The sequence below is a fragment of the Lithobates pipiens genome, unplaced genomic scaffold (assembly GCF_037356315.1).
Source record: "Lithobates pipiens isolate NorthernLeopardFrog02 unplaced genomic scaffold, aLitPip1_a1.2 Scaffold_75, whole genome shotgun sequence".
NCBI classification, from domain to species: domain Eukaryota; kingdom Metazoa; phylum Chordata; class Amphibia; order Anura; family Ranidae; genus Lithobates; species Lithobates pipiens.
The window spans coordinates 555268-580000 of record NW_027507898.1 but is presented as its reverse complement, the minus strand read 5'-3'; the positions used below and the strand labels follow the sequence as shown (position 1 = coordinate 580000).

General features: G+C 42.8%; 1 protein-coding gene across 9 annotated transcripts in view; it reads right to left on the bottom strand.

The window, feature by feature from the left end:
• The window catches only part of LOC143959439 (serine/threonine-protein kinase MARK2-like), a 219411-nt gene that overhangs the window by 92162 nt on the left and 102516 nt on the right, over positions 1-24733 (bottom strand). The gene's annotated exons all lie outside the window — the stretch shown is intronic.

Below are 24733 nucleotides of genomic sequence, written 5' to 3'. Positions count from 1 at the left end.
TGCAATTCCTCTGCACAGAGCACATAAATATAAGCCCGTTTGTCATTTAAAAAAAAAAAATAGCATTTACAATGCCTTTGAATAAAAGCAATGAAAATGCATAACATGAGAATATTACAGCACTGTAGAGTTCTGCAGCTACTTATGGAATGCAAACACATTGTTAGAGGAAGGACCTTTTAGATTCAGTCTGACTCCATCTGTCAGTTTTTCCGACAGATCTAGACTGAACCACAATGTACAGTATGTCTATGGGTGGGCAGATGTAAACAAACATAGCTCACTCCGTTTTATGGTTTTGTGGTTGCAAATGGATAAGTCTGTTTGTTATTTATTTTAGAGAACGAATTGTAAAAAACGGATTAATAAAAATGGATGTAAACTGAGCTCACCTATGCTAACTGATTCATCAGTTTTTTTTCTTGGCACATAACAAGACTGAATTGATGATACCCGTGTAAAAGGGCTGCAACACAGCACCAAACTAATAAATCTGTGTACAGAATATTGAAAAATAAAGCAACAGCTATGGTCACACCATAGATCCAGGTAAATACAGCATATACAGTAATCTGGCGAGATGCACGCAACCGAAAGTCCCCTTAGCTCCTCGGAAGTCAAAGTCCAAAGTACCAGGGAATGAGTGGAACGGTTTATTTCATACACGTGATCACAGGCCAGATAACGGCTCAAGGGCTTTATTTCAGGTAGCAAACGACTCTTCTAAAGCTCACACAAGTAAGCGTCAACTACTGTAAACCTAAATCAGATAAAACACTGGTAAGCAAGTTAAAGAACGCTTTTATTTTATCTTTAACATCCCCAAGGGACCAAGCGCATATAGCACCTGACCCCATTCAACTCTATACTTTAAGGAGGAGATTTACTAAAGCTGGTGCAGCTGAGCATCGTAGCCAATAAACATCGAAGTTTAAAACTTTTTTCCCACACTTGTGCGACTCCAAAGTGGCATGATTTCAAGTACGCTTTTGGAGCGCGACTAATGCGACTTTGATTTGACTTTACACTCTCTGAACCCAAGTCGCATCAAAAGTCACATTAAACGCTTCAGCCCCAGAAGATTTTACCCCCTTCCTGACCAAAGCACTTTTTGCGATTCGGCACTGTGTCGCTTTAAATGACAAATTGCACGGTCGTGTGACGTTGCACCCAAACAATATTGACGTCCTTTTTTCCCCACAAGTAGAGCTTTCTTTTGGTGGTATTTGATCACCTCTGCCTTTTTTATTTTTTGCGCTATAAGCAAAAAAACCAACCATTTCAGGGGAAAAAAAAAGAAAATTCAATATTTGTTGCCATAATAAATATCCCCCAAAAATATATATATAAAAAAAAAATGTTTTCCTTGATTAAGGCCGATATGTACATATTTTTGGTAAAAATCGCAATAAGCATATATTGATTGGTTTGCGCATTGGTTTTATAGCATTTTTATTATTCTTTATTTTTATTTTATTTTACTAGTAATGGCTGCGATCTGAGATTTTTATCGTGACTACAACATTACGGGGGACACATCGAACACTTTTGACACATTTTTTTGGGCCATTGGCATTTATACAGCGATCACTTCTATAAAAATGCATTGATTACTGTAAAAATGTCACCGGCAGGGAAGTGGTTAACACTAGGGGGCAATCAAGGGGTTAATTGTGTTCTAACTGAAGGGGGGAGGGGACTGTGTAGGGGAGATGACAGATCGCTGTTCATACTCTGTATGAACAGACGATCACTTCTCCTCTCAGAGAACCGGAAATTGTGTTCACACACACACACAGGTTCTCGGTGTGTCAGCGATCGCGGGGGCCCGACGGTGATCGTCGGGCACTCGCATCAGCTCTGTGGGAGAGCAGCGGGCGTGCACGCCCCTAGTGGCCACGGGGAAAAGCGACAACATAATGTCGTTTTGCCCAGCCATGCTCTTCTGCCGCAGTAAAACAGCGGCGGCTGGTCGGTAAGTGGTTAAAGTAGTGCAGACATCTTTTCAAAACTGCTGTGACCAAGTCGCACTGATCTGAGTTGGTGGGTGCGAGTGAAAAGAATGGGCTGCAACTTGTCCAAACTTGCATGACAAGTCACACAAGTGTGAATGAAGCCTTATCGTCAAAGCTTAATTGAACAAGCGAAAGTTAAAAGCCGACTGGTTTCTACGCCCAGCTGCACCAGATTCTGTGTGCACCAATTTTAGTAAATCGCCCCCCCCTAGTTTCTTAGCACCATGGTTAGGCAGTTTAAAAAGAAGTGGCGCTACAATCAGCATAGAAAAGGCGTGGTTTAGGGACAATGGGGTCACCACTTATAATGGGACTAAGTGTTATATTAGGCCAGGTTCACACCGCTGCGATGCGGGAACGCCGCGAATCTGCGGCGTTTTCCCGCATCGCATTACTCCCGCTGGCAGTTCACACTGCCCTATGCGGACGGCTGGGAGTGTCAATGATATGTTAATGACACCCCTAGATCCGTCCGCATATCGCAGTGCGATCTGCCGACTTGCACAGGAATCGGATCGCATGGTGTGAACCCCCATGCGATCCGATTCTGTTGCGGACCAAAACAAAAAGGGTCCCGTGCGAGTTTGCTGCGGGAGCGATGCGAATTCAGCCATACTATCTGTATGGCTGAACTCGCATCGCTACGAAGATCGGATGTGATTTGCGGTGCGAATCACATCCGGATCTCCCCCCGCAGCAGTGTGAACCCAGCCTTAAAGAAGGAGTAAAGGCAATTTTTTTTTTTTTAAAGCACACACAGTGTAAGGCAAAGGCATAATGAGCTAGTATGCATAGCATACTAGCTCATTATGAATAACTTACCTGAGAACAAAGCCCCCGAAGCGGTCCTCCGTCTTCCTCTTTGCCGCCGCCATGGATTCCGGAGTGACTTCCGGGTCTCGCGGCTACGTGCGCACGGGAGCCGACACTCGCGGCATATCGCTGCGATCTGCGGCCTGCCCCAGTGCGCCGCTGTCTTCGGGTAAATATCTCCTAAACCGTATAGGTTTAGGAGATATTTCTTGGACCTACAGGTACGCCTTAATCTAGGCTTACCTGTAGGTCAAAGTTGGTTGTAAGGGTTTACAACCACTTTAATACCCTAGGGAGTTTTTTTTTTTATGTAATAGTTTTCTTTAAAAAAAAAAAAACATAAAAAATAAAATATATGAGACTAATGTCCACTCTTCTCTTCTACAGACTTTAATGGGAGCATGTCACTCATACATAAAAATCTTCGGTAATTTTTCTCATTCAAGTATACCCCAAAAGATGAATCTCATTTGAAAAATATAATAAAAATCACCTAAGAATCTCCTGTAGAAGCAGAAAAAAAATATTTTTGCACCAGGAATTTTTAAACCACTGAGAATAAAATCTGACAGTGCAGCCTTAGGTTTCTGGCCCATGTCACAGCCAGAGCTGGCAATGTCAACAGCAGAATCACCAAGGGTCATGTCCCTGTTCCTTGCCTGTACCCGCAGTGTAAACATAATATCGCTCAACCACTGGTAGAAAACAGAGAAATTGCTCTGCTGCTGTTCAATTGCTAGAAATGTAGATTTTAAACCATTCTGGCTAAGATAGTACAGATGGCCAAAAGGCAAAGTGGTTGTACTTTTGGTGATTGCTAGTATGAAATCAGGGTTTCATACCCAAGATACATTTTTTACAAATTTTAAGATTTTGATTTTATAAGTTTTAATGAACTGTTAAAATCTTATTTTGGACCTGTCGCTCAATAAATTAATTGCTTAACCACCTTCTTAGCACCATATAGTAAAAAAACAGAAGGAAGGAGGTGGGTGTCCATTCCTGCAGCGTGGGTCACGTGAGCAGACCAGCAGGGATTGGAACTATAAAACTGTACTCCTAAACTGTATTTGTATAACCCAACACTCTGGGGGATAGAGTTTCTACTACTCCTCCTTTTACTGACCACCAGCAATGTAGAGCACAGTTACCTTCGGGCATTGGTTGCCAGACCAATAGCATGTTGAGTTATGGAGTGAAGTACAGTAAAACCTTGGATTGCAAGCATAATTTGTTCCAGAAACATGCTTGTAATCTAAAGCACTCGTATATCAAAGCAAATTTCCCCATAAGAAATAATGGAAACTGATTCGTTCCACAACCATTTATTCATAAGTTCTTCAGTTTATAGTCCATATAAAAAGATTATAGCAATGGGATAGGTTGTGTAACCATAAAATGTCCATCCACAAATGGAAGCCTCCACAAGGGGATTAGAAGCAAAATCCACCAGCAGAGCTACAGAGTAGAAAAGTTGAGAGGCACGTCCATGTGTAGCAATATGTTGCTAAATGTTGTACCTTCATTAAATGTAACCATATTGCTACACCTATGCCGCGTACACAGTCGGATTTTCCTACGGAAAATGTTTGATGAGAGTTTTTTGTCAGAAATTCCGACCGTGTGTAGGCTCCATCTGAATTTCCGTCACACAAAATTCGAGATCTGGATCTCAAATTTTCCGCCAAAAAAATCAGTTGTCAGAAATTACGATCATGTGTACACAATTCCGACGCACAAAGTTCCATGCATGCTTGGAATAAAGCAGAAGAGCCGCACTGGCTACTGAACTTCATTTATCGGCTTGTTGTACGTGTTGTACGTCACTGCGTTCTTGACGTTCGCAATTGCCGACCAACTTTGTGTGACCAAGTTTGAGCCAACATCCGTCGGAAAAAATCCATGGGTTTTGTTGTCGGAATGTCTGATCAATGTCAGATTGTGTGTACTTGGTATCAGAGGTGCCTCTCTTCTCTTTTATACTCAATAGTTGTGACGTGACGCTACTTGTATATCAAGACATCGATTGTATATAAAGTCAAACTTTATTTAAAAATGTTGCTCGTCTTGCAAAACACTTGCAAACCAAGTTAGTCTCAAACCAAGGTTTTACTGTAGTGTTTTTGTCTCTCAAGCCTAAGTATGCCCAACAGGCTTAGTTTTGTATGTTTTAGATTTTAAAACTTATAAAAAAAGAAAAAATAATTCAAGCGAAAAAGAATAGATTAACTTTAGTTTTTTATATATATATATATATATATATATATATATATATATATATATACACACACACACACACACACACACACGTTTGGTAGGAGGGGAGGGAACATTTAAGTTAATCTTTTCTTCCACTTTAAGTAAACATTACACATGTGTACTTGTTTCTGAAAAAAAGCTTATGAAAAAAAAGGGCAATATGCCTTATCTTTACGAAGGATAAATCCAGCTGCCAGCAATATATGTCCTCGCCATGTGTTCTGCATTCATCCTTTCTCTAAAGAAAATGTTCCTGATCACCACTAGGGGGTGATGTTTGAAGACAGGAGACCTGCTCTGCATTGAGCTGAACGAGCAGCACTGCACAACGTACTCCGATCCAGGGGGCTAGAAACAAAAATCTCTTACCAAAATGAAACCCATCATACTGCTGTTTTTTTTTCCTGAAGCCTCTAGTACAAAAGTCAAAATGTATATATTTTTTTTTTTTGTACAATTCTACTTTTAAGAGGTCCTGAGAGCTAGCATTGCAGCTTCGATCTCCCAGTTCTTGGCCAGGTAGGAAGAACATGGTGTTCCGGAAAATCACAAGGTCAAATCATCGGATCTCAGGATTTTCTTCCTGGTCTCTGAAATGAGAAAATGCCAAACAATGGAGCAACTTTAGCAGTTCAGAAAGGCCAAGGCAGCGATTTGTGACCGGAGAACTGTAAATTATAAAAAGTTTGATGCTTCACTGGGCATTTTCTGAAGTAAAAAAAAAAAAAAGTAATTATCCATTTTACATCCTATAAGAAAAGCCTTTTTCTACAGGAATGCGATGATCACTTACAAGCAGCAAGTAATCAAGACACTTATTCACAAGCGTCAAAATCCAGGTTTAAATTATTATCCATACCCAATGAACCCCTCTGTCAATACAGCCTGCAACAGATGTGCACTTTTTTTTTTTGCTCCTTTTAGTAAGAATTATCATTTGATCTTTCAACCTAGAGCCAAAAGTGAATGCTGACTCATTGGAAATAAGAATATCCAGTTCTGGAAGTCTTATTTTTAAGCAGCAGGCAGTAGACATTAGAGCAGTTCATGGGTAATCAGTGACTCAGGTAAAGCCGGATGAGAAACAAGCCTCAGCAAGACATTGTACTGGTAGGGGTTGGGCAAGCATTTTCACAGCTCATGGGTCTACGTCACAGCCTGGCTGACCTAACTAATTACAAAGGGTGAAGCTGGAAGGATGGGTAGGAGGGAGAGGAGAAAAAGGTTGAGCTCTTCAGTGCAGACACTTCACTGTACGGTGTGTGTGGGCACAGAATGTAGGGGAGAAGAGAAGGCCCCAGCAAAAATAAGAGGATGGAGAAAAACAAAAAAGACTAAATACAGAAAAATAAAAAAAATAAAATGTTTAAGTAGTATGTCGTTTCTAATACATCCTACAGCAAAGCAAACACGCCAAGGATTCCACTCCCTTTAAAAAAAATAAAAAAAAAAAAAAAAGAAAGAAAAAAGGAAGTCATAAATTATGAAACAGCTATTGGTATTGTAAGTTCTTGTATTTACAACTTTAGTAAATTTGTGGTGAACCAATACAATCATTTAATCCTTTCACTACCGCAGTCCTTTTGTTTTTGCACACCTTAAAAATTTGAGGCCTGAAAATAATCAAAAAAACTGATTTTCTGAAGGCAGAGACCCTGGAGAATAAAATGATAGTAGCTACAATTAACTTTAGATCACACAATATTAGTGGAACAGTTCATCAAACCCACGATATATTAGTAAAAAAAAAAAAAAAAAAAAAGTTAGACTAAGGCCTCATTCACATGAGGCGGATCCGCTCAGCGGAGTCCACCAGCTCAGCAGATCTCTCACCGTTGATCTCCGCTGAGTCGGTAGATGACAGGTCCGTCTCTGCTCACTCAGTGGGGAACGCCGCGGATTCCTACAGAGGGATCGGCCAGACAGCATGTCAGTTTTCATCAGATCTCATCTGATCCGCCAGGACGTATCACCATACATCTCATTTTAGCGGATCGGATGTCAGCGGACATGGTCACCTCTGACACCTGTCGCTCCATAGACCTGCATGGAGCGTTCGTTGGGGTCCGCCTGTTCGTCTGTGTGAAAGGGGCCTAAAAGTTAATTTTGGTGCACAAAAACACAATAGGTTACCAATTTTTTAGGGAAAATATAAAGGATAAGTTTGGACCAAGTAAATAAAAAGATACCCAATATGTCAAGCCTTAAAAGGGCAACTCCACTTTCGTAGGGAAAAAATACCAAATAAAAAATAATATAGCATATACAATTGTGATAAGTCATATTGTAATTGAATATTAAAAAATCCCCTTTCCTTTTCAATCCCCAGCTCTGTAATTTTCTGTAAAATGCAATACGACTACCTGGAGGCGATCAGCACAGAATGTGTACAGAACGCCCCCCTGAAATGTCATTTCCTGCCTGTGTGATTGGCGCACTGATTTTCCCAGAAGTCTGAACCAAGACACAAATCTGATTTTGCAATGAAAATTCATATTTGGTGAGATACTCTCAAAGGGAATTCACATATAAAAAGGGATGCAGACCCTGTCACATTCCTCAGAGCCCCGCAGGTACAGCAGCTGATTGATAATTAAAAAAATAAAATAAATCCCTCTTATGCAGATTCACTAATCACATGGACACAAATAGAAACAAATAACTATTCAATCACAATAAAGCGATAGGAATCCGCAACAAAGTTTGTTAACCACTTGCTTACTGGGCACTTAAACCCCCCCCGCCCAGACCAATTTTCAGCTTTCAGCGCTGATGCACTTTGAATGACAATTGCGCGGCCATACAACACTGTACCCAAATGAAATTTTTATAATTTTTTTTCCCACAAATAGAGCTTTCTTTTGGTGGTATTTAATTACAGCTGGGAGTTTTATTTTTTGCTAAACAAACAAAAAAAGATGCAAAAAAAAAATCATGTTTAATAGTTTGTTATAAAATTTTGCAAACAGGTCATTTTTCTCCTTCATTGAAGTGAGCCGATGAGGCGGCACTGATAGGCTGCACTGGTGGGCACTGATAGGCATAGTTAAGGCGGCACTAATAGGCAGCACCGATGGGCACAGATAAGGCGGCACTGATGGGCACAGATGGGCACTGATAGGTACCACTGATAGATGGGACTGATGGGCACTGATAGGTGGCTCTGATAGGTGGCACTGCTGGGCACTGACGGGCGGCACTGCTGGGCACTGGTAGATGACACTGGGGTGCAGCACCTTTGTTGAGGCAGATTGTGGGCACTGCTGGGTGGCACTGATAGGGGGCACTTATTTTTTAATGATGTGGCACTGGCAGGGGGCAGGTGGGCACTGGCAGGGCTGGCCGTGATCGGGACTGATGTCCCGATCATGGGCGCCGGTGATCGGCTTTTTTTTTATATAATAGCCGATTACCGGCTCCGTTGTATCACATGATCAGCTGTCATTGGCTGACAGCTGATCACGTGATAAGGGGTCGGGATCGACCCCTTGCTCGGATCAGTGATCAGGCGAGTCTCAGACTCGCCGATCACAGAGCGCGCCGCGCACGCCCCTTAGGGGGCGCGCAGGCCGCTCGTGCACGGGACGCCGTCAATAGACGTCGTCCCGGCAAAGGAGATCCGCGCTGTAGCCGTCATTCGTCAGTCTCAAGTGGTTAAAATCCCTGAAATGTACATAGATCACCCAGAGGGTGATCTTTTCTCAACAAAAGTGGAGTCATACTTTAAACTTGCACAAGCCTATGAAATGGCAACATCCATACCCAAAATGTTCTATAGGCAATGCTATAAAAGCTTTTATAGGTCATCAGTTCAGAGTTATAGTGGTTGTAAACCAAGAACAACATCTCTCAAGAACCCCTTGTCTACACACAGTGTATGGAGCAGTATTGGTTTACTGGAAAATAAATCAATGTATGCATGTGAAGTGGGACAGGGAGGGGTAGGGGATAGGCAGAGATTTGCAGTCCTATAAATAGGGATAACAATGCTGGTTGAGATTTTAGTACCACAAAAGCCTGTTGTCAGCCCAAAAAGGAAGTTTGAAGCAATGAGTATTTCTTGCAGATCAACAGGTATTTTGCACCACTTGTAGTCTTTATCCTCTTCATAACTGTGCTATAGCCGAAAGATGGCTACAGCGAGGTCACATTGCCAGGATAGAGTCTATGGAAGTCCCCTTGTGATTGCGCTGCCCACTGCACCGGCCAACGACAGATCTGTGATCACTGTGTCCTTAGGACCCAGCTGACCACAGATCGGAGTAAAGATCCAATCACAGCCGCTCTTTACCACGTGATCAGCTGTCCAATCAGCTGATCACAGTAAACAGGATTTGCCAGTTATCGGCACACAGAAAATCAGGACACTGATCATCTGCGCAGCCAGCCAGCCAGCACCCATCAGTGCAGCCAGCCAGTGCCCATCAGCACAGCCAGCCAGCCAGCCAGCCAGCGCCCATCAGTGTCACCTCATCAGAGCACATCTGTGAAGGAGGATTTTTTTATAAAGTAAATGCTGTAAACTACTTTAGTAGTGAGAAATTAACATCCTGCACTCTCACACCTCAGATCAGCCCCAATTCCTGCAACTCCACACCTCAGATCACTGTCCCTCCTAAAAATCTGTTTCAACACTGTAGCCCATGCTCATCTGCCCCAGCACTGTACTACCCTGCTCATCTGCCCCGTCACTGTACTGCCCTGCTCATCTGCCCCACCACTGTACCCCCTTTCTCATCTGCCCCACCACTGTACTGCCCTGCTCATCTGCCCCACCACTGTATCCCCTTTCTCATCTGCCCCACCACTGTAAGCCCCTGCACATCTTTCCCACCACTGTAAGCCCCTGCACATCTTTCCCACCACTGTAAGCCCCTGCACATCTTTCCCACCACTGTACACTCAACCTTCTGATCCACCTCTGGCATCCAACCCACGTGCTTATATGTGGTGTATGTGATGTATGGGATGTATGTGATGTCACATACAAGCATCTGGAATGGATGCGCAATGATGAGCTCAGGACAGGGGCATTTTCTTAAAGCAGTGGGCCTGTGTGCAGGATCATAAGTTGGGCCCCTGCAGCTGAGAAAAAGTGCAGCGCTCTGCGCCACAGGAAAATTTGGGTGCGATTTTCATTGCGCCAAATACTGGCTCTGGCTTAGCACAGGGTAGTAAGTAACAAAAAGGCTCAGGAATAATTTCAACAAAGTTCCCAGAATCTCAACAGTAATTCCACAAACTGAAAGCTGAAAATGGTCTGGGCAGGAAGTGTAAGTGTCCTGTTTAAGAGGAGGTTAAAATATTAGGGTCAAGTTGTTTTTTTTTTTTAAACAAAACATGTTCTACTTACCTGCTCCATGTAATAGTTTTGCACAGAGCAGCCATGATCCTCTTCTTGGGTCCCCCGACAGCGCTGCTGGCTTCACCCTCCTGCCAAGTGCTTGCTGTGTCTATATTGTTAGTTCTTCAGCCCACTTAAACCGGAGTTCCACCCAAAAGTGGAACTTCCACTCCTTGTACTCCTCTCCCCCTCAGATGCCACATTTGGCACCTTTCGGGGGAAGCGGGGACAGGATACCCGTCTTTCACAGGTATCCTGTCCCCACTTCCAGGAGCCTCAGCCGTGGGCATTTGCGTAATCGCTGGGGCTCTCTCCTCCTCCCTTCTCCTTCCCTGGCTGCCGGGCCAGTAGGAGAGAGGAAGGAAGCCTCGTGCATGAGCAGTAGGGTGAAGCTGCAAGGCCACACTGCCGCGTTCCCTTACTCGCAATGGAGGCGGCATGCACCCGACAGCTGATGAAACATCAGCTGTGGTGCCAACATCGCTAGACTCCAGGACAGGTAAGTGTCTGATTATTAAAAGTCAGCAGCTGAAGTATGTGCAGCTACTGGCTTTTCATTTTTGCAGTGGTGGGTGGACCTCCACTTTAAAGCATACACCACCCCCCCCCCCCCCCTTCACTAAACATCACATCAGAATGTAGCTCTGCATACAGTGACCTCAGCAGCACAATGATGACATCATCCCTCTACTGTTCTCTTCCTGTAGGCATGCCAAGAGAGACGGAAAATACTGTAAAACCCAGAGCCCTCCCTCCCGATGAGACCTACTGTGCAGGGGATCACAGGAGGCAGATACCAAGGCAGATTCAGGTACTTAAGGCAATTATATGTAAAAATACATGTAATGATTTTTTAATGAATACATAACTGGATTAAATGGTGCTTTTTATATCTGCCCGGAGTTCAGCTTTAAGCTCATAGAAACACTCTTTTCTCTTACAGCAGTAAATCCTTTTTAAATACCCATTTTAAGATATAGACCACAAAGCTCCCTGGTAAAGCTTCTTATAGCTTCTTGATTTAAAGTATTCTGGCCACCATAAGGAAGTTGAGAATCTCATTACAAAAGGGAGTGGTATAAAGCTACTTCCCAACAAATAAGCGCATTGCGCACAATTTCTTCCATCCAGGTCGCATAATGACATATTGCTACAACTGGGCAAAGCAGGATCAGACTGAATTACTTGTGAATATTATATCTGTGTTAATCTGTTCTTACCATCTGCAGGTAAAAAGGGATGTCAGACGCCAATTTCCAAGGTGTCCATGGTTAAGTAGTAAGGATGGCAGTAAGAAAATGGACTGTCTCTGTACAGTAGACCAGTGATATACATGGTGTACCTACAATAATGAGATGCATCATTGCCATTCCAGAGGAGAGAAGTTGGCTGTAGCATGGAAGAATTATGCACTCTGCAAACTAGGCGGACACCTTTACATTTACACCTCCTATTGCTAAATCCAAAGCGCAACTTGACTAGTTATATTGCACACATTCTGTTCTCTATTTGAAAAGCTGCTCTTTAAAAAAAAAAAAAAAAGGCCAATAGGTAATAGGCTGTCTCTTTAGTGTAGTTTCCTCTGTAGCACAGTCCTGCAGCTGAGCCCCACCTTCACTAAACCAGTTAAACTGAACTCCAACCAAGCAACACGATATACTGCTAAAATACATATATGTGCAAACAATTTTACCAGTTATGATTTATGAGTCAGTTTTGTCAGATTTAGGCACCCTTAACACACAGCACAGCCAGGATGGTGGCACCACTATACACTACTGCAGCTTTGCAATTTTTCCATATCAATTGTCCATTCACTTAAAGTGGAAGGCAAGTCAAAAACAAAGCTTAAATCTTTTCCCAAATCCCATTCCACCCAAGCTGTAAAAAAGGAAAGCCATCTATACTTACCTGTTCTGAAGTCTCTCCAGTCTGGTCACATGATCTCTCAAGGGCCAGCTTCAGAATAAAGGAGAGATCACCAAAAAAATGGCTGCACAGCCTGGGCGATGAAGTCACCTATAGGCTTATTATAGGACGTCCTTTCCGGCTGTCCCTCCTCTACACTGAAACTGCCGCTGGAAGCCCATGATGTGACTGGACTCAAAAGACTTCAGAATACATAAGCATTGGCATCTTTCCTTTTACAGGGTAGATATATAATAGTATGTGAATTCCCTTTCCTTTTCAATCTGCAGTGCCGTCATTTTTTTTGTAACATGCAATCCAATATGGCAACCTGGAGGCATCCTGTACACAGATGTATCATTTCCTAATTGTGTGATTGGCTTACTAAATTTTCCCAAAAGTCTGCGCAAGTAAGACAAGTCAGATTTTGGACATTCCCTGCAACAAAAATGTTTTGGGCGAGATGCTCCCAAAGGGAAACTGCGTCTAAAGAGATGAAGACCCTGCAATTTTCCTCATTAGAACCCTGCAAATGGAGCAGCTGATTGACCGTTCTAAAATTACTCCCACTAGAGTCACTTTGCACAGACAAACTGCTTCAGAATAACAAAGTAGGAATCTGCAACAATGTTTGTTAAAATCCCTGCAATGTACCATGGGTACAATGGTACATGGGTACAGAGGGAAATGTTTTCATTTTCCAACAAAAGTGGAGTTACTTTTAAGGCCCCTTTCACACGGGACAGATCCGTAATGATCCGCTTGCTCAGCGGGGATTGCTCCGTTTATCCCCACTGAGCCGGCGGATGACAGGGCACACGGTCAGCTCTCCGCTCTCCTCTATGGGGAATCGGATGAACATGGAGCGTCTGTCCGTGTTCATCTGATCTGCCGACTGATAGAAAAATAGGATTTTCCTCCGTCTGCAGAATCGGACCATTGAGGAGACAGACAATAGCGGGTGTCTGCGGATGTTTATCCGCAGATACCCGCTATCCCCTAGGAATGCATGCATGTCCGTATTTCATCCACAAACGGATGGATGAAATACGGAGATACGGTCCGCATGTGTGAAAGGGGCCTAAGTGTGCTATTAGTCTATGGGCAGCGCTAGGGACTAGGAACAAAAACAACCAAAAAAAAAAGATAGAAAATAAGTACAACGGACCTCTTGGGTCATCTCAAGCACTATGGAATTACTGTAGGTCAATCACCAGCTGAGCTTTCAGCCACATTGAAGAATAAAGGTTCATTTTTTGGGAATACTAAGCGTGTTCTTGGGTGCCACACCTGCCTGTGCATCTCCATAACATGTACTGGGTTGAGACATAATGATTCTATGCTCGATTCCCACCTACACATCCTATTATATCACTTTCCTTTTTATTGACATGGTATTATCTCTTCATTTATCCTTTTCTATTTCTTCCAGCGTTCCCATTATATGCATTTTTCAATATCTCTCACCATCTGATCAGGTTTGGCAAAAAGGAGTTGACTTATTTATATTAAATTATAAAAGGAACTGCTGGGATTGCTTGGAGTACAAGCAGAACAGTTCACCTTTTCATCATGCAGTAAAAAGAATGAACAGTCACTTTCCTGGGGAGTTCTAAAATTTGCAAGGTGGTTTTACATAGCCAAAGAGATTCTAAAATCCAAGCAAGGCATGCTATAAACCAAGTCATAGTTGTCAGCATTATCCCTTCATCAGTTACTCAAACTATAACCTATTTGGGAAATGGACTTTAAAAATGCATTTAAAGTGGTTGTAAACCTCAGAAATTAAAGCTGAAGGTTATTTTTTTTTTTTTTTAACTGAATAAGAATCGCACTGTATAGATGTTAACGGCCTTCACTGAAAACAATGTTTTTTCTGATGACATGCGACCCTATGCCTTTCGGATCGGATCAAATCTGCATAGAATTTGCATCAGTGTGAATGGGGACTAAAATGCCAGATATTTCCAAATGAGCAAAAAGCTCACAGCCAAAAATATTTACCAACATCTGGGAGTCCCAGATGTTGGTAAATATTTTTGGCTGTGAGCTTTTTGCTCATTTGGAAATATCTGGCATTTTAGTCCCCATTCACACTGATGCAAATTCTATGCAGATTTGATCCGATCAGAGAGACAGCTGGCAACTTTGAGCCATGCGAGTGCAATGGATAGATTGCTGAAATTGCAGTAGTGCCTTCATAAACGATTTTAGAATGGACCTTCACAGGCTCAACACAATGTGACAATCTACACAGCCCGAGAAATAAATACATCTGTTCTTGTTAATAAAAGGTTACACTAAAAATCTAACTCTACTTTTAAGCAAGTGAGATGGTTTTACAAATCATATTACTGAACTACTAGTGCATCAATTCAATTAAAATGTGATATTATACTGGTAGTCTACAAAATAAAAATAAAAACCAAACACACACACCACACCTACACACAAACTGGTTGTTCTAGTTTTACTAGAACCCCAACTATACAGACCATTCCTCCCATGTTTGAAGATGCCGGCTAACTTCTGAACTTCCAGACCACTCCCAAAGTTTGGTAACTGTTTTGGTTGCACAGGCCACCTATTACTATGCACTAGAAACAAAACCCCTTTTAGCTTTCACGCATGTCTAAAGGAGCCCCCCACCCTCTCTCTCACCTATGGTCAGCTTTATTTCTGTCAAAATATTTAAAAAGGATATGAAAAGGACGGGTCAGCACTCTAGTATCCCCTGATGACGTTCATGAAAACACATTTGGAGGAGCTACTTGCTAACGTCACTCCGCTGCTCCGGTTTCTGGGACCAGTTGCCATCTTCGTAAGTGAATGTCCCCACGTAGTACATTTACACTCTGCTATACCTGTACACTTCGGTGTGTGGATTTAATTGACAGATAGAAGCTGAATTTGTGAATAAAATTACTACACTATATTCATTTTTCTCTGGCATCGATGTGGCATGCATTCCTCCTAGGCTTGATACATCAATGGTGCTGGTGGAAGATTATAATGCGGATGGATGTGCCAAAAACACTGCTGCGTTTCTGATGCAGCTTAATAGCTGGCGAGTGCGCCAAGGTGGTGTTTTAGAGCAATACATGGCGATATATTCAGACTGTTGGCTGGGCACTAAACATAGGTAACTGCTTGAGTTATTCATTTACTACTAAGAAGAGTCACATGTTTGTGGGGCTTTTTATGGACCTCTTAAGCTCACACTTTTGTTTGGTTTTCCATTGTTTATATAGTTATATTCATTCTTGATCACTTAGGCGCTGCACTTTTTTACAGCTTTATTTCTGAACACATCCAACTACTTGAGGCCCCTCAACACAAGAAATTTAGAAAGCCTTATCCTCATTTGCAGAGCTAAATCACCAGGCTCATAGATTTTGCCCATAGAATTTTATGCCACCTACCAAGACTAGGGCTCCTAATTTGCTAGACTTCTATAGCATAGAATTTGAAACCCTCACCAGAATTTATCCTATGCAAGAAGCCGGAATCCTTAGCCAAAAAAACAAACAACCATCACTCAGAATCCTACAGGCACATCTCAGGCTTCATGTACATAGGACATTCCTTAAAGAGGAAGTAAACCCTGATGAGTTTACTTCCTTTCATTCCCTGCAAAGGTAAAGCATAATGGACCACTATGCATTGCATAGTAGTCCATTATGTGTCACTTACCTGACACAGGAGCTAGCCAAGTCACCGCTGTCTCCTGTAGTCCGGCGCATCCATCTTCTCGGTGGGTCTCGCTGCTCCACCGCTGTCATTTGGCGAAGCCGCGATGACGTCACTCCCGCACATGCGAGCCGCCACTCGCTGCATATCGCCGATGACCGCGGCGCACTCAGTGCGCCTATGCGCCGTAGACAGCGGTGCCTGTCTTTCTGCAAATATCTCCTAAACCGTATAGATTTAGGAGAGATTTCTTGGACCTACAGGTAAGCCTAAATCTAGGCTTACCTGTAGGTCAAAGTTGGTTGTAAGGGTTTACAACCACTTTAACCTCTCCTGAAAGCTGGAACATCACAGCTAGTAATCCACGTCTAAAAACGTGCGTTTAGCAGCGTTTACAAGCTGCGTTTGCGTTCAGAAGCGAAAGATAAAGATTTCCTAAAGATAACCTCAGGAGACCCTCCCAAATTATTAGAAAGCACTAAAGTAGTTATTAACTATTTCAGCCATTATGTGAAGGAACAGTGTGAGTATCAGCCGAGAAAGCAGTGTGCTTGTAGCTAGCTGTTATGTTTTGGTTGGTTTGTTAATATGGATCCCATGATGAGCGTGTGTGGGGAAACGCTCCTGATGTTGCTTTTGCGGAGGCTCTAAAGATGTAAAAAATTGCGTGAGAGGACCAGAGTTTGTCACTACTGGACACATCCATTGATGGCTCAACGCATTTCCACAGGATACTTTCTAATATCCATGTTCAGCTGCGTAATTACCCAGAGAATTTTTTTGCATGCATGTCAATTGCCACCTTTGACGTTCTCTTGGAAAAGGTTAGACCCCGACTAGTTCGCATGGACACCAACATGAGGAAAAGGGTGCCAACCAGAGGAACGTCTGTTGGTGACTCAACTTCATGTGTCAAGTAATGCAAGTTATGTATTGTACAGCATAATTGGCTGACAAGGGGAATATCACATGGTATATCAAGCTTGCAGGCAATGAAGATTGAGTTTTTGGTATGTTTTTTAGCATTTTATAGGCTCAAAAGTAATAATAAAAAAAAAGTTTCCTTTTAAAAATGCTTCAAGATCAAAATGCGGGTGGGTAGCTGCGCTTGGCGCTTGAAATGCCTCTAAACACAGCTTCTGAATGCATTTTTTGGGTTCCGAAAAAAAGCGTCTAAACTCAACTGCCTAGAAATGACTATAAATGACCCAGAGTACATGTACTGATAAGATACCGGAGTTCAGGAGCAGTTGAAAAAAAAAATTCCCAAAAGCTAGTAAACGTTCGTTTAGCAGCAGTGTACATGAGGCCTTTTGTCAAAGATTATGTACCTAGATATAAATCAGGTTATTATTATGTGCTTATCCTGAACACCGGGCACCTCCACATAACGCTACAGGATGCCCACACCGATATGGCTGAACTATGGTGGGTAGCTCTAGGCAGGGCTGCACAGTGAAGATCCCAAGTGGGAATGAAGACCGGTGCTTTGATATGTAGGTGACAATATGGGGGGGGGGGGGTTGGGGATAATAACTAGAAATTAAATTGTCCTTTCCGGGAAATAAGAACTCACATCAAAGCCTCTATCTGCTTTGTATAGCACTGTAGAAAAGCCTGGTCTTTACTAATAAATGCTGAGATCAGGTTTTTATTGTATAGGAGACTAGTGAAGTATAAGACCAACATCCTGCATGATACCCAAGACCATAAAGACATAAGTAGTCATTTAGGGGTTAAATTACAGAACGGCACTGCAAGGAATTTGTATTATACCGACATTCCACCTTTGCATATTGAAAGAAAAAAAGAATAAGAAAAATTATATTATATATATATATATATATATATATATATATATATATATATATATATATATATATATATATATATATATATATATATATATATATTCTCGTGTTCAAGTGCACTTCTCCGCATAAAAGATTATTCGCAGGAATAAAGCTGGGCATATGTAAGATGGTCATCCGGTCTCTCTGTGCTGCCCCCCCCCCCCCCCCCCCACTTTAATCCATAGCAAAAACAATGTGTTCTGCCAAACAGCAACAGAAAAACCTTCCCAATGATCAGACTGTATTAGCACATCTGTCCTCGTAGGTCTACAGGCTGGCAGATCAAACCACTCTGCAACATGCTGGGGATAAGCCGTTTGCCCTTGGCTTGCCTTTTGTAAGCAGTTTCCAGAATTCAGGTTCTTTTTAAAGGCTCCTGTACATTACTGGTTGGTGGGAGGTAAAACCATGCGGTTGAGCCGCATTTTTAATTTCCCTCAACTGACCACCTTTAGCTTCAAAGGCAGTGGCTGGAGCTGCACACATGTTGCGCCCACGATGGGAATTATACCATTGAGTTGGGCAGGCACTATCGTCCGCCAAATGGGAATCACTAAAAGTGAATAGGGCCGTACTATAACCACACAACCAGTTGTGGTGTGGTAGTGTGACATTTAGGAGGTTATGGCCTTGTTCACACTAGTGGTTGGGTGCAGTAAAACCATGCAGCTGAGCCTCAGTTTACTGCCCCTCAACCACACCCCATTTAGCTGCAAAGGCAGAGAAGTATGTACATATGCGGCGGCCCCAATGCTTTACATCATGGAAGGACAAAAATGATCACCACTGCTGTGTTTAGCGGGCAGTACAGCCTGATGAACACGACCCATGCTCCTGAATAGGGGCACCCCACAACCACATGCAATGCAGAGCCGTAGCCTGCTAGTATGGGGTTCGAGGGGTTAAAGCAGGCGGTGGATGGTGGCAAAACAATGCCTCCTCACTGCCTGTCAAATGCTCTCTGAAGAGTGATCCAGATGCAGATTGCTCTTCAGAACCACACCAGTGTAAACTAGCCCTAAAACATGGATCGCTTTTTAGAGGAGTGCCAGTTCATGCTGCTAGTGTAATTGGGCCTAAAAGTGATTGTATTATTATTATAATATGATTGGATTATCACCTTGTAAAACAACCCACTCAGTTTAAAATAGAAATATATTGGTGTATAACAAAATAAAAATCACAACACACACATTAAAAAATATCCCCCCCCCCCTTTTTTTTTTTTTTTAAAGGGGGCCCTTTCATATGTGCGGATCTGTATTCAGCCATCCGCTTGCTCAGCAGGGATCACCCCGCTGAGCCGGCGGACGACAAGTCTGTCTCTGCACACCGTTTTCATCCGCTCCAATCTGCCACACGGATGTAAAATAGGGTTTACAGCAGTCTGGATTTAGCGGAGCGGATCAAGGTGGATCGGGTGTCAGTAGACATGACACCCCTGACCATCTGTTGCTCCATAGAGATGTATAGAGCGACCGTTTAGGTCTGCCTGAAAAAAAACTTACCGGCTGATCTGAACAGTCCGCGCGTGTGACAGGGCCCTAAGCGATCACATTCCCTGTGTTCCGTTTGTTTTTAGCTGCATAAAAGCTGGGGGGGGAGAAGCAACAGTAAACTGATCTTCCCAGTGAATGGCTGTGCAGAGGGAGGGAAGACGTGTCAGGTCATTGTCAAGTCTGCTCATTGGAGGAGAGCAGGCTGCGTTCCCAGCACAGACAGAAAACTGTCCATGCTGTGCTCTCCTGCTTAGTGTGGTCGATTTTTATGGGAAGGCAAAAATAGACTGGCCAGAAAACCAGGGATTTCACACAAAGGAAGAAATACAAAGAGAACAGGAGACTTTTTCATACAAATACATGGTACAGCAGACACTTATCAGGAATATGAAATGTTGGGGTAACACAAACACTTTAATAGTTGCAATGGGGGGAAAAAAATAAAATAAAAAAATTAAAGCGATGTTCCAACCCAAAAAAAAATAAAAATAAATAAATAGAAAACAGTAAAAGTCAGCAGCTACAAACACTGTAGCAGATGACTTTTAATAAGGACACTTACCTCGTATCGGGTCGCGGCACCACCATCCTCACTAAGAGAAACAGGCAGTTGAGCCTTGCGGCTTCACTGCCCATTTCCTACTGCGCATGCGCGAGTCCCCCAGCGATTTCTGAATGGGTGGCTGTCTTCTGTGACACACACAGGTCCCAGAAGACAACGTGAGGAGGAGAAGACTGAAGATCACCGCGGAAAAGGAAGTGGCAGATTCGGATGATCTGCCTAGCAGGCATTCCAGATGAGTAAAAAAATATATATATTCCCCCCCCCCCCAATTTGTTTGTTGCATTTCTATGGAATTTTTTTTTTTTCCAGGGTGGACCTCCACTTTAAGTAAAAGCATAAAACAAAACAAGAGGGCTTATGCAAAACTCCAGATTTCAAAAATAGTTCACTGTCGGCATACAGTAAAACATCAATGCTGTTCAGACAATAGGAGTAGTCAAGCCTTCAGGACCAATTTAAGTTCAAACCAAATCCAACATATTATTGTTTGTAAAAAGGTACTGAATGAAGTCAATGAACTCAACTTTTGACTGTTCCGTTGCCTCCATTAGTGAGAGGGCTGCGGTACGAAGAATTACAGCGGAATTACATGGCTCCATAAACATAAGAGCTCATTACAAAAGAACCTGCTGAGAATGGTTTTTGTGTGATGGCTTTAGGGTCTTTGTGGCTGTTCAAGCAGGTCAGTGGAACGTCAATACGGCCGCTCATGTAAAATGGTGAAAATTAGAGGATCCAATGAGATTTCCCATCTACGTCTGTACATTTTATACTTTACCACAAAAAGGGATGCTGGTACTGAAAAAATGTCACACATAATATGTGAAGAACATCTCTGTGCTATTGTCTATCACTGGGGATGATTTACTAAAACCGGAGGAGAGTGCAAAATCTGGTGCCGCTCTGCATAGAAACCAATCCGCTGCCAGGTTTGTTTGTTTTTTGTCAAAGCTTAACCACTTCCGGACCGCCGCACGCCGATATCCATCCTTACTTTGAAGAGGAATATCGTTATGGCAGCAGCTAGCTGCCATAACCCTGGAATCCTCTTCTTCGGCCGGCAGTCTGCTTTCCGATAACAGTGGTCTCTGCAGCAGATTCGCAAGATCACTTTTATCGGCGGCGGGAGAGGGCCCCTTGCCAAGCTCCATCAAAACGTCACTTCTGCCCATAGCTCTTGAAGGGAAATTTAAAAAAAAAAGATAATAATTTTAAAATGATAAACGTTTTATTGCATTTTAGGGTAAATATGAGATCTGAGGTCTTTTTGACCCCAGATCTTGTATTTAAGAGGTCCTGTCATGCTTTTTTTCTATTACAAAAGGATTTTCACATTCCTTGTAATATGAATAAAAAAAAGGGACACAATTCTAATTTTTTTTTTTAAAACCGTGTTAAAAAAAAAAAAATAAAAAAAAAAAAAAAAAAAAAGGTAAAATGAATAAGAAAATTTTTTTTTAAATGCGCCCCGTCCTGCCAAGCTTGCGTGCAGAAGCGAATGCATATGCGAGTAGCGCCTGCATATGAAAATGGTGTTCAAACCACACATACGAGGCATTGCCGCGATCGGTAGAGCGAGAGCAATAATTGTAGCCCTAGACCGCATCTGTAACTTAAAACATGCAACCTGTAAAATGATTTAAACATCACCTTTTTTAGACCCCTTTCACACTTAGGCGCTTTACAGGCGCTACAGCGCTAAAAATATCGCCTGTAAAGAGCCTCTCCTCTCTCTCTGACTTTAACACTGGAGTGGTGCGCTTGCAGGATGTTAAAAAAAAAAAAAAAAGCAGCATCCTTGGAGCGGTGAAGCTTCACCACTCTTGCCCACTGAATTGAATGGGCACAGAAACGGCAGCAAAGCGCCACTGCTTTGTGGGTCGTTTTAACCCTTTTTCGGCCCCTGGCGGGGGTTAAAACCGCCCCGCTAGTGGCCTGAAAACCCCTGCCAAAAACGATGCCCCGGTGTGAAAGGGACCTAAGGGTAAAATTTTGTCGCCATTCCACGAGCGGGCGCAATTTTGAAGCCTGACATGTTGGGTATCCATTTACTCAGTGCAACATTATCTTTTACAATATGAAAAAAAAAAAAAAATGGGCTAACTTTTACTGTTGTCTTAATTTAATTAAAGTCTATTTTTTCCCCAAAAAAAAAAAAAAAGTGCTTTTGTAAAACCGCTGCACAAATACGGTGTGACAGAAAGTACTGCAACGACCGCCATTTTATTCTCTAGGGTGTTAGAAAAAAAATGTATAAGTGTTTGGGGTTCTAAGTAATTTTCCATCAAAAAAAAAAAAAAAAAAAAAAAAAAAAAGTTTTTGACTTGTAAACACATCTCAAAAAAAGGCTTGGTCCTTAGGTGGTTAATTGAACAGGTTGAAGTTAGAAGCCTATTGGCTACCACTCACAGCTGCACCAGATTTTGCACTCTCCAGTTTTAGTAAATCAACCCCACTGTGTCCTAAAATAAGATGTATATGATGGTATGTATAGAGCAGTGTGTGATCGCATCACAGCCACACATTCCCACAGACAGACACTCCTCCTGATACATTCTGAATGTTTCATGTAAAATCAGAATGCACAGATGCTCCAGTTTCATTTCCTCCTCCTCACATATTTGAACATCCCAAAGTAAGGCTGGCAGCTCTGTGAAAGCTATCAGCTGTTGTAGGCCAAATTGTTTTTTTTTTTTTCCATGGTACCAGATCCATCTTTTTTATGGATAACCATGGAAACCAACGCATTTCTCAGCCTGTGTCACATTTTGTGTGGGTGTATGTGAGAGCACTGTGGGGATCAAGGATTCTTTTTAAAGCAGGCAGCACAGCTCTGTACTTTGTAGGTGGAGGAGATTTTGGGGTTATAAAAAAGGACATGTGCCTTTAGTGTTCTCCGGAGCCCAGCGAGCGCGAGGTCTCCATCCTACGAGGGCCACACAGAGCCATTCCTAAACAGCCAATCCTTTACAAAAGATCTGTTTTTAAACAGTAAACATGCAATTAGAAGCCAGATCACATTATCTCTATACAAATAGAAGATGTTTAATCAGTGAATGAAACGTCTGTACATTCACATGGCTGGGTCTCCTTTTCTTTAGCAATCCTCAAAGTGGTTGTAAACCTCAGACCTAGTTACATAGTAGGCGAGGTTGAAAAAAAGACAAGGCCATCAAGTCCAACCCATGTGTGTGATTATATGTCAGTATTACATTGTATATCCTTGTCCGTTGCGGTCGTTCAAGTGCTTATCTAATCATTTCTTGAACCTTTCAATGCCGAGACCACCACCTGTCGAAGGGAATTCCAAATCCTTGCATCTCTTGAGCCTCATACACACGATCAGACTATATACAAACTTTCCCGTGGATTTCTGTACAAAGGGCGTTGCCCGTGAACTTGTATTGCATACACACAATCTGACTTTCAGCCAACTTTCACCAAATCACGTGGTTTTTCTGCTCTTTACCGCCACCTTTGGTCAACTTCTGTATTGTTGTCTGATCTTTTGCACTGGTTCCGAGCATGCGTGTTTGTTAAGTCCGATGGTTTTCTGTACAAAGGATCGGACTTTGCTCCATCAGACTTATGGTTGTCGAAAAGTTTGTCCGTTCGCACAGCACACAAAAGGCTTTTTATCATAATGCATAGAATACATTAAGATTAAAAAAAAAAAAAAAAAAAAAACTTCTGCCTTTACACGCACCTTCATGCATTCTCTGCATTAAAGAGGAGGGCCATCTATAAAAAAAAAAAAATATTAAAACGCCAGCAGCTACAAATACTGCAGCTGCTGACTTTTATTAAAATGGACACTCACCTGTCCAAGGATCCAGCGATGTCGTCAGCCGAAGCCGATCAATCGCTCGGCTCTCGACAGCTACCGCCGCCATCCTCGGTCAGGGAATCAGGAAGTGAAGCGTTGTGGCTTCACTTCCCGGTTCTCTACTGTGCATGCACGAGTCACGATGTGCTTCCTAACTGGTCCCCGCTATCTCCTGGGACCCGTATGTTTCCCAGGAGACAGCGTGTGGGGGATGAGAAGGGGTATGATTCCTGCGGGAGTCTATTCTCGGAAGTGGATGTAAATACCTGTATTATACAGGTATCTGCACCCCCCCTCCCCCTGAAAGGTGCCATCGTGTGACACCAGAGGGAGGGAGGGTTCCAAAAAGCAGAGGCTCCATTATTGTGTAAACCTCCACTTTAAAGTGGAGGGCCACCCTGAAAAAAGAAAATGCATTAAAAAAAAAAAAAAAAAAAAAAAAAAAACAGAAATGCCTGTTGCTAGGCACTTCATCCTTCATCCTAATCTGCCTCTTCCTCCTCCGCGGAGATCTTCTTTCTTCTCTCCTCCGTGCAGCGTCTTCTGGGTAATGGGTCGCGCTGTGTTCTGGGAACTGTGTGTCCCAGAACACAGCGCGTCCCATTCACAAAGCACTGTGCGAGTCGGGCATGCGCAGTAGGAAATGGGCAGTGAAGCCGCAAGGCTCCACTGCCTGTTTCCCCTAACCAATATGGCGGCGCCGGGACCAGAGACCGAGGGACGGGTCAGCCTCGGGCGGCCGACATCGCGGTAAGTGATGCTTATTAAAAGTCAGCAGCTGCGCAACAGCCCCCCAATACTTTCCTGAGCCCCAGCTCGATCCAGCAATGTTGCAGAAGACTCAGCTGTCCGGGATTCTACCTTCTGACTGGCTGAGAGACACATCAAGCCAAGTCAGTGAGGAGAGAGGGGGGCAGGGCTGGGCCACGGATCCTTGTCTGAATAGATACACAGAGCTGTG